Here is a 10,503-nt window from a genome sequence, read left to right on the forward strand (position 1 = left end):
AGTGTCAAAAAATAGACAGTATGAAGAGTCAGTCTTCTTGTATTTAAGTCGGCATGGTGCCTTTTGTATTTATTTCCGATGCAATTTCTGTGTTTCATCGACAATATGAAGGTCCAAGGGATACCGTAATCCGGAAGTGAAGCATCGGAAAATAAAACAGGTCTCACAGGAAAGGTTCAAAACATAGACAGTAAGAAGAGTCAGTCATCTTATCCTTAAGTCGGCAGTGTGGCTTTTGTATTTTATTCAGATGCAATTTCTGTGCTTCATTGTCAATACGAACGCCCAAGAGATACAGTAAACCTGATGTGAAGCATCGGAATCTAAAACTAACCTCACAGGAAAGGTTAAAAACATAGACAGTAAGAAGAGTCAGTCTTCTTGTACTGAAGTCGGCATTGTGCCTTTTTGTATTTATTTCCGATGCAATTTCTGTGTTTCATCGTCAATAACAAGGTCCAAGGGATACCGTTGACCTGAAGTGAAGCATCGGAATTTAAAACTGGTCTCACAGGAAAGGCGCAAATCATTGAATGTAAGAAGAGTCAGTCCTCTTCTACGTATGTCGGCATTGTGCCTTTTGTATTTATTTAATATGCAATTTCTGTGTTTCATCGTCAATAAGAAGGTCCAAGGGATACAGTAAACCTGAAGTGAAGCATCGGAATCTAAAACCGGTGTCACAGGAGAGGTTCAAATCATAGTATGTTAGAAGTGTCAGTCCTCTTGTACTTAAGTCGGCATTGTGCCTTTTGTATTTCATTCCGATGCTATATCTGTGTTTCATCGTCAATAAGAAGGTCCAAGGGGTACATTAAAACTGAAGTGAAGCATTGGAATGTTAAACTGGTCTCACAGGAAAGGTTCAAAACATAGACAGTAAGAAGAGTTAGTCTTCTTGTACTTAAGTCGACATTGTGTCTTTTGTAGCTAATTCCGATGCAATTTCTGTGTTTCATCGTCAATAAGATGGTCCAAGGGATACAGTAAACCTGAAGTGAAGCATCGGAATCTATAACTGGTCTCACAGGAAAGGTTCAAAGCATAGACAGTAAGAAAAGTCAGTCTTCTTGCACTTATGTCGGCATTTTGCCTTTTCTATTGAATTCCGATGCAACTTCTGTGTTTAATCGTCAATAAGAAAGTCAAAGGGATGCAGTAAACCTGAAGTGAAGCATCGGAATCTATAACTGAACTCACACGAACGGTTCAAATCTTAGAATGTAAGAAGAGTCAGTCCTCTTGTACTTAAGTCTGCATTCTGCCTTTTGTATTTATTTCCGTCGCTATTTCTGTGTTTCATCGTCAATATGAAGGTCCAAGGGATACAGTAAACGTGAAGTGAAGCATGGGATTCAAAAACTGGTCACACAGGAATGGTTCAAAACAAAAAATGTAAGAAGATTCAGTCTTCTTGAACTTAAGTCAGCATTGTGCCTTTAGTATTTAATTCCGATGCAATTTCTGTGTTTCATTGTCAATGAGAAGGTCCAAGGGATACAGTAAACGTGAAGTGAAGCATCGGAATCTTAAACTGGTTTCACAGGAAAGGTTCAAACATAGGCAGTAGGAAGAGTCAGTCTTCATGTACTTAAGTTGTCATTGTGCCTTTTTTACCTAATTGCGAAGCAATTTCTGTGCTTCATCGTCAATAAGAAGGTCCAATGGATACTGTAAACCTGAAGTGAAGCATCGGAATCTAAAACTAATCTCACAGCAAAGGTTCAACTCATAGACAGTAAGGAGAGTCAGTCTTCTTGTACTTAAGTCGACATTCTGCCTTTTGTATTTAAGTCCGATGCAATTTCTGTGTTTCATCGTCAATAAGAAGGTGCAAGGGATACAGTAAACCTGAAGTGAGGCATCGGATTCGAAAACTGGTCTCACTGGAAGGGTTCAAATCATAGAACGTAAGAAGAGTCAGTCTTCTTGTACTTAAGTCGGCATTGTGCCTATTGTATTTAATTCCGATGCAATTTCTTTGTTTCATCTTCACTAAGAAGATCTGAGGGATACAGTAAACCTGAAGTGAAGCATCGGAATCTGAACCTGAGCTCACATGAAAGGCTCAAATCATAGAATGTAAGAAGAGTCAGTCTTCTTGTACTTAAGCCGGATTGTGCCTTTTGTAATTACTTCCGATGCAATTTCTGTGTTTCATTGTCAATAATGAGGTCCAAGGGATACCGGTAACCTGATGTGAAGCATCGAAATCTAAAACTGGTCTCACAGGAAAGGCTGAAATCATTGAATGTAAGAAGAGTCAGTCATCTTGTACTTAAGTCGGCATTGTGCCTTTTATATTTAATTCCGCTGCAATTTCTGTCTTTCATCGTCAATAAGAAGGTCCAAGGGACACAGTAAACTAGAAGTGAAGCATCGGAAACTAAAACTGGTCTCACAGGAACGGTTCAAATCATAGACAGTAAGAAGAGTTAGTCTTCTTGTACTTAAGTCGACATTGTGCCTTTTGTATTTAATTCCGATGCAATTTCTGTGTTTCATCGTCAATTAGAAGGTCCAAGGGATGCCATAAACCTGAAGTTAAGCATCGGAATCTAAAACTGGACTCACAGGAAAGGTTCAAAACATAGATAGTAAGAAGAGCCAGTCTACTTTTTTTTAAGTCGACATTGTGCCTTTTTTATTTAATTACGAGGCAATTTCTGTGTTTCATCGTCAGTAAGATGGACCAAGGGATACAGTAAACCTAAAGTGAAACATGGGAATCTATAACTGGTCTCACAGGAAAGGTAGATAACATTGACAGTAAGAAGTGTCAGTCTTCTCGAACTTAAGTCTGCATTGTTCCATTTGTATTTAATTCCGATGCAAATTCTGTGTTTTATCGTCAATTTGAAAGTCCAAGGGATACAGTGAACCTAAAGTGAAGCATCGGAATCTAAAAGTGGACTCACAGGAAAGGTTCAAATCATAGACAGTTAGAAGAGTCAGTATTCTTGTACTTAATTCGGCATTGTGCTTTTGTATTTAATTCCGATGCAATTTCAGTGTTTCATCGTCAATAAGAAGGTCCAAGGAATGCAGTAAACCAGAAGTGAAGCATCGGAATATAAAACTGGTCTCACAGGAAATGCCAAATCATAGAATGTAAGAAGAGTCAGACTTCTTGTACTTAAGTCGGCATTGTGCCTTTTGTATTTTATTCCAATGCAATTTCTGTGTTTCATCGTCAATAAGAAGGTCCAAGAGATACAGTAAACCTGAAGTGAAGCATCGGAATCTAAAACAGGTCTCACAGGAAAGGCTCAAATCATAGAGTGTAAGAAGAGTCAGTCTTCTTGTACTTAAGTCGGCATTGTGCCTTTTGTGTTTAATTCCGATGCAATTTCTGTGTTCCATTGTCAATAAGAAGGTCGAAGGGATACCGTTAACCTGAAGTGAAGCATCGGATTCAAAAACTGGTCTCACAGTAAAGGTTCCAATTCATTGATTGTAAGAAGAGTCAGTCCTCTTCTACTTATGTCGGCATTGTGCCTTTTGTATTTCATTCCGATGCAATTTCATCGTTTTATCGTCAATAAGAAGGTCCAAGGGATATAGTAACATTGGAATCTATAACTGGTCTCACAGGAAAGGTTCAAAACATAGACAGTACGAAGAGTCAGTCTTCGTGTACTTAAGTCGGCATTGGGCCTTTTGTATTTAATTCCGATGCAATTTCTGTGTTTCATCGTCAATAAGAAGGTCCAAGGGATACATTAAACCTGAAGTGAAGCACCGGAATCTAAAACTGGTCCCACAGGAAAGGTTCAAATCAAAGACAGTAAGAAGAGTCAGTCTTCTTGTACTTAAGTCGGTATTGTGCATTTTGTATTTAATGCCAATGCAATTTCTGTGTTTCATCGTCAATAAGAATGTCCAAGGTATACTGTAAACCTTTAGTGAAGCATCGGAATCAAAAACTGGTCTCACAGGTACGGTTCAAATCATAGACTGTAACAAGAGTCAGTCCACTTGATCTTAATCGGCACTGTGCCTTTTGTATTTAATTCCGATGCAATTTCTGTGTTTCATCGTCAATAAGAAGGTCCAAGGGATACAGTAAACCTGAAGTGAAGCATCCGAATCTAAAACTCGTTTCACAGGAAAGGTTCAAAACATAGACACTAAGAAGAGGCTGTCTATTTGTTTTTAAGTCGACATTCTGCCTTTTGTATTTAATAACGATGCAATTTCTGTGTTTCATCATAAATAAGATGGACCAAGGGATACTGTAAACCTGAAGTGAAGCATCGGAATCTAAAACTGGTCATAAAGGAAAGGTTCAAAACAAAGACAGTAAGAAGATTCAGTCTTCTAGTACTTAAGTCGGCATTGTGCCTTTTGTATTTAAATCCGATGCAATTTCTGTGTTTCATCGTCAACAAGAAGGTGCAAGGGATACAGCATACCTGAAGTGGAGCATCGGAATCTATAACTGGTCTCACAAAAAAGGTTGAAATCATAGACAGTAAGAAGAGGCTGTCTTCTTGTACTTAAGTCGGCAGTGTGCCTTTTGTATTTTATTCCGATGCAATTTCTGTGCTTCATCGTCAATAAGAACATCCAAGATATACAGTAAACCTGAAGTGAAGCATCGGAATCTAAAACTAATCTCACAGGAAAGGTTCAAAACATAGACAGTAAGAAGAGTCAGTCATCTTGTACTTATGTCGGCATTGTGCCTTTTTGTATTTATTTCTGATGCCATTTCTGTGTTTCATCGTCAAAAAGAGGTCCAAGAGATGCAGTAAACCGGAAGTGAAGCATGGGAATCTTGAACTGGTCTCACAGGAAAGGCTCAAATCATATAATGTAAGATGAGTCAGACTTCTTGTACTTATGTCTTCATTGTGCCTTGTGTATTTGATTCCAATGCAATTTCTGTCTTTCATCGTAGATAATAAGGTCCAAGGGATACAGTAAACCAGAAGTGATGCATCGGAAACTAAAACTGGTCTCACAGGGACGGTTCAAATCGTAGACAGTAAGAAGAGTTAGTCTTCTTGTACTTAAGTCGGCATTGTGCCTTTTGTATTTAATTCCGATGCAATTTCTGTGTTTCATCGTCAATAAGAAGGTCCAAGGGATACAGTAAACCTGACGGGAAGCATCGGAATCTAAAACTGGTCTCACTGGAAAGGTTCAAATCATAGCCAGTAAGATGAGTCAGTCTTCTTGTACTTAAGTCGGCATTGTGCCTTTTGTATTTAATTCCGTTGCAATTTCTGTGTTTCATCGTCAATAAGAATGTCCAAGGGATACTGTAAACCTGAGGTCAAGCATCGGAATCTAAAACTGGTCTCACAGGAAGGGCTCGAATCATAGAATGTAAGAAGAGTCAGTCTTCTTGTACTAAATTCGGCATTGTGCATTTTGTACATCATACCGATTCAATTTCTGTGTTTTATCGTCAACAAGAACGTCCAAGGGATGCAGAAAACTTGAAGTGAAGCATCGGGATCTATAAATGGTCTCACTGGAAAGGTCCAAATCATAGCCAGTAAGAAGATTCAGTCTTCTTGTACTTAAGACGGCATTGTGCCTTTTGTATGTAAATCCGATGCAATTTCTGTGTTTCATCGTCAATAAGAAGGTCCAAGGGATACAGTAAACCTGAAGTGAAGCATCGGAATGTTAAACTGGTCTCACAGGAAAAGTTAAAAACATAGGCAGTAAGAACAGTTAGTCTTCTTGTACTTAAGTCGACATTGTGTCTTTTCTATCTAATTCCGATGCAATTTCTGTGTTTCATCGTCAATAAGATGGTCCAAGGGATACAGTAAACTTGAAGTGAAGCATCGGAATCTAAAACTGGTCTCACAGGAAAGGTTCAAAGCATAGACAGTATGAAAAGTCAGTCTTCTTTTAATTATGTCGGCATTTTGCCGTGTCAGTTGAATTCCGATACAACTTCTGTGTTTAATCGTCAATAAGAAAGTCCAAGCGATGCAGTAAACCTGAAGTGAAACATCGAAATCTAAAACTGAACTCACACGAAAGGTTCAAATCATAGAATGTAGGAAGAGTCAGTCCTCTTGTACTTAAGTCAGCATTGTGCCTTTGGTATTTAATTCCGATGCAATTTCTGTGTTTCATTGTCAATGGGACGGTCCAAGGGATACAGTAAAACTGAAGTGAAGCATCGTATTCTAAAACTGGTCTCACAAGAAAGGTTCAAACATAGGCAGTAGGAAGAGTCTCTCTTCTTGGACTTAAGTCAGCATTGTGCCTTTTGTATGTAAATCCGATGCAATTTCTGTGTTTCATCGTCAATGAGAAGGGTCCAAACAATACAGTAAACTTGAAGTGAAGCATCGGAATCTTAAACTGGTCCCACAGGAAGGTCAAAACATAGACAGTAAGAAGAGTCAGTCTTCTTGTACTTATGTCGGCATTTTGCCCTTTGTATTGAATTTCGACGCAATATCTGTGTTTCATCGGCAACAAAAAGGACCAAGGGATACAGTAAACGTGAAGTGAAGCAACGGAATCAAAAACTGGTCTCACAGGAAAGGTTCGAATCATAGAATGTGAGAAGAGCCAGGCCTCTTGTACTTAAGTCGGCATTGTGTCTTTTGTACTTAATTCCGATTCTATTTCTGTGTTTCATCGTCAAAATGAAGGTCCAAGGGATGCAGTAAACCTGAAGTGAAGCATCGGAATCCATAACTGGTCTCGCAGGAAAGGCTCAAATCATAGAAAGTAAGAAGAGTCAGTCTACTTGTACTTAAGTCGGCATTGTGCCTTTTGTATTTAATTCCGATGCAATTTCTGTGTTTCATCGTCAATAAGAAGGTCCAAGGGATACCGTTAACCTGAAGTGAAGCATCGGAATCTAAAACTGGTCTCACAGGAAAGGCTCAAATCATTGAATGTAAGAAGAGTCCGTCCTCTTATCCGTATGACGGCATTGTGCATTTTGTATTTAATTAATATGCAATATCTGTGTTTCATCGTCAATAAGAAGGTCCAAGGGATACAGTAAACCTAAAGTGAAGCATCGGAATCTAAAACTGGTCTCACAGGAGAGATTCAAATCATAGTATGTTAGAAGTGTCAGTCCTCTTGTACTTTAGTCGGCATTGTGCCATTTGCATTTAATTCCGATCTAATTTCTGTGTTTCATCGTCAATAAGAAGGTCCAAGGGATACAGTAAACCTGAAGTAAAGCATCGGAATCTAAAACTGGTCTCACAGGCGCTGTTCAAATTATAGATTGTTAGAAGTGTCAGTCCTCTTGTACTTAAGTCGGCATTGTGCCTTTTGTATTTAATTCCGATGCAATATCTGTGTTTCATCGTCATAAAGAAGGTCCAAGGGATACAGTAAACCTGAAATCAAGCATCGGAATGCTAAACTGGTCTCACAGGAAAGGTTCATAACATAGACAGTAAGAAGACTCAGTCTTCTTCTACTTAAGTCGACATTGTGTCTTTTGTATTTACTTCCGATGCAATTTCTGTGTTTCATCGTCAATAATATGGTCCAAGGGATACAGTAAACCTGAAGTGAAGCATTGGAATCTAAAACTGGTCTCACAGGAAGGGTTCAAAGCATAGATTGTAAGAAAAGTCAGTCTTCTTGTACTTATGTCGGCCTTTTGCCTTTTCTATTGAATGCCGATGCAACTTCTGTGTTTAATCGTGAATACGAAAGTCAAGGGATGCAGTAAACCTGAAGTGAAGCATCGGAATCTAAAACTGAACACACACGAAAGTTTCAAATCATAGAATGTAAGAAGAGTCAGTCGACTTGTACTTAATTCTGCTTATTGTATTTAATTCCGATGCAATTTCTGTGTTTCATCGACAATATGAAAGTCCAAGGGATACCGTAAACCTGAAGTGAAGCATCGGAATCTAAAACTGGTCTCACAGGAAAGGTTCACATCATAGAATGTAATAAGAGTCAGTCTTCTTGTACTTAAGTCGGCATTGTGACTTTTGTACTTAATTCCGATGTCATTTCTGTGATTCATCGTCAATAGGAAGGTCCAAGGAATACAGTAAACCTGAAGTGAAGCATCGGAATCTAAAACTGGTGTCATAGGAAAGCTTCAAACACATAGACAGTAAGAAGATTCAGTCTTCTTGTACTTTACCGAGCGAGGTGGCGCAGTGGTTAGCACACTGGACTCGCATTCGGGAGGACGACGGTTCAATCCCGTCTCCGGCCATCCTGATTTAGGTTTTCCGTGATTTCCCTAAATCGTTTCAGGCGAATGCCGAGATGGTTCCTTTGAAAGGGCACGGCCGATTTCCTTCCCAATCCTTCCCTAACCCGAGCTTGCGCTCCGTCTCTAATGACCTCGTTGTCGACGGGACGTTAACCACTAACCACCACCACCACCATCTTCTTGTACTTAAGTCGGCATTGTGCCTTTTGTATGTAATTCCGATACAATTTCTGTGTTTCATCGTCAATAAGAAGGTCCAAGCGATACAGTAAACTTGAAGTGAACCATCGGAATCTAAAACTGGTCTCAAAGGGAAATTTCAAATCATAGACAGTATCAAATGTTAGTCCTCTTGTTCTTAATCGGCATTGTGCCTTTTGTATTTAATTCCGATGCAATTTCTGTGTTTCATCGTCAATAAGAAGGTCAAAGCGATACAGTAAACTTGAAGTGAACCATCGGAATCTAAAACTGGTCTCAAAGGGAATTTTCAAATCATAGACAGTATCAAGAGTTAGTCCTCTTGTTCTTAATCGGCATTGTGCCTTTTGTATTTAATTACAATGCAATTTCTGTGTTTCATCGTCAAAAAGATGGACCAAGGGATACAGTAAACCTAAAGTGAAGCATCGGAATCTAAATCTGGTCTCACACTAAAGGTTCTTATCATAGACAGTAAGGAGAGTCAGTCTTCTTGTACTTAAGTCGGCATTGTGTCTTTTGTATTTAATTACGATGCAATTTCTGTGTCGCATCATCAATAACAAGGTCTAAGGGATACAGTACACCTGAAGTGAAGCATTGGAATTCAAAACTGTTCTCACAGGAATGGTTCAAATCATAGACTGTAAGAAGAGTCAGTCGTCTTGTACTTAATCGGCATTGTGCCTTTTGTATTTAATTCCGATGTAATATCTGTGTTTCATCGTCAATAAGAAGGTCCAAGGGATACAGTAAACCTGAAGTGAAGCTTAGGAATCTAAAACTGGTCTCACAGGAGAGGTTCAAATTATAGATTGTTAGAAGTGTCAGTCCTCTTGTACTTAAGTCGGCATTGTGCCTTTTGTATTTAATTCCGATGCAATATCTGTGTTTCATCGTCAATAAGAAGGTCCAAGGGATACGGTAAACCTGAAATCAAGCATCGGAATGTTTAACTGGTCTCACAGGAATGGTTCATAACATAGACAGTAAGAAGACTCAGTCTTCTTGTACTTGTGCCTTTTGTATTTAATTCCGATGCAATATCTGTGATTCATCGTCAATAAGAAGGTCCAAGGGATACAGTAAACCTGAGGGGAAGCATCGCAATCTAAAACTAGTCTCACAGGAAAGGTTCAATACATAGCCAGTAAGAAGTGTCAGTCTTCATGTACTTAAGTCGGCATTTTGCTTTTTGGATTGAATTCCGATGCAATTTCTGCGTTTCATCGTCAAAACGAAGGTCCAAGGGATACAGTAAACCTGAAGTGAAGCATAGGAATCTAAAACTGGTCTCACAGGAAAGGCTCAAATCGTAGACAGTAAGAAGAGTCAGTCTACTTGTACTTAAGTCGGCATTGTGACTTTTGAATTTAATTCCGATGCAATTTCTGTGTTTCATCGTCAATAAGATGGTCCAAGGGATACAGTAAACCTGAAGTGAAGCATCGGAATCTGAAACTGGTCACACAGGAGAGGTTCAAATCATAGAATGTTAGAGGTGTCAGTTCTCTTGTACTTAAGTTTGCATTGTGCCTTTTGTATTTAATTCCGATGCAATATCTGTGTTTCATCGTCAATAAGAAGGTCGAAGGGATACAGTAAATCTAAAATCAAGCATCGGAATGTTAAACTGGTCTCAGAGGAAAGGTTTAAAACATTGACAGTAAGAAGAGACTGTCTTCTTGTACTTATGTCAACATTGTGTCTTTTGTATTTAATTCCGTGACAATTTCTGTGTTTCATCGTCAATAATATGGTCCAAGGGATAAAGTAAACATAAAGTGAAGCATCGGAATCTAAATCTGGTCTCACACTAAAGGTTCTTATCATAGACAGTAAGAAGAGTCAGTCTTCTTGTACTTAAGTCGGCATTGTGCCTTTTGTATTTAATTCCGATGCAATATCTGTGTTTCATCGTCAATAAGAAGGTCCAAGGGATACAGTAAACCTGAAATCAAGCATCGGAATGTTAAACTGGTCTCACAGGAAAGGTTCAAAACATATACAGTAAGAAGAGCCAGTCTATTTGTTTTTAAGTCGACATTGTGCTTTTTGTATTTAATTACGATGCAATTTCTGTGATTCATCGTCAATAACATGGACCAAGGGATACAGTA

Source organism: Schistocerca americana, chromosome 10 (genome assembly GCF_021461395.2).
Source record: "Schistocerca americana isolate TAMUIC-IGC-003095 chromosome 10, iqSchAmer2.1, whole genome shotgun sequence".
NCBI classification, from domain to species: domain Eukaryota; kingdom Metazoa; phylum Arthropoda; class Insecta; order Orthoptera; family Acrididae; genus Schistocerca; species Schistocerca americana.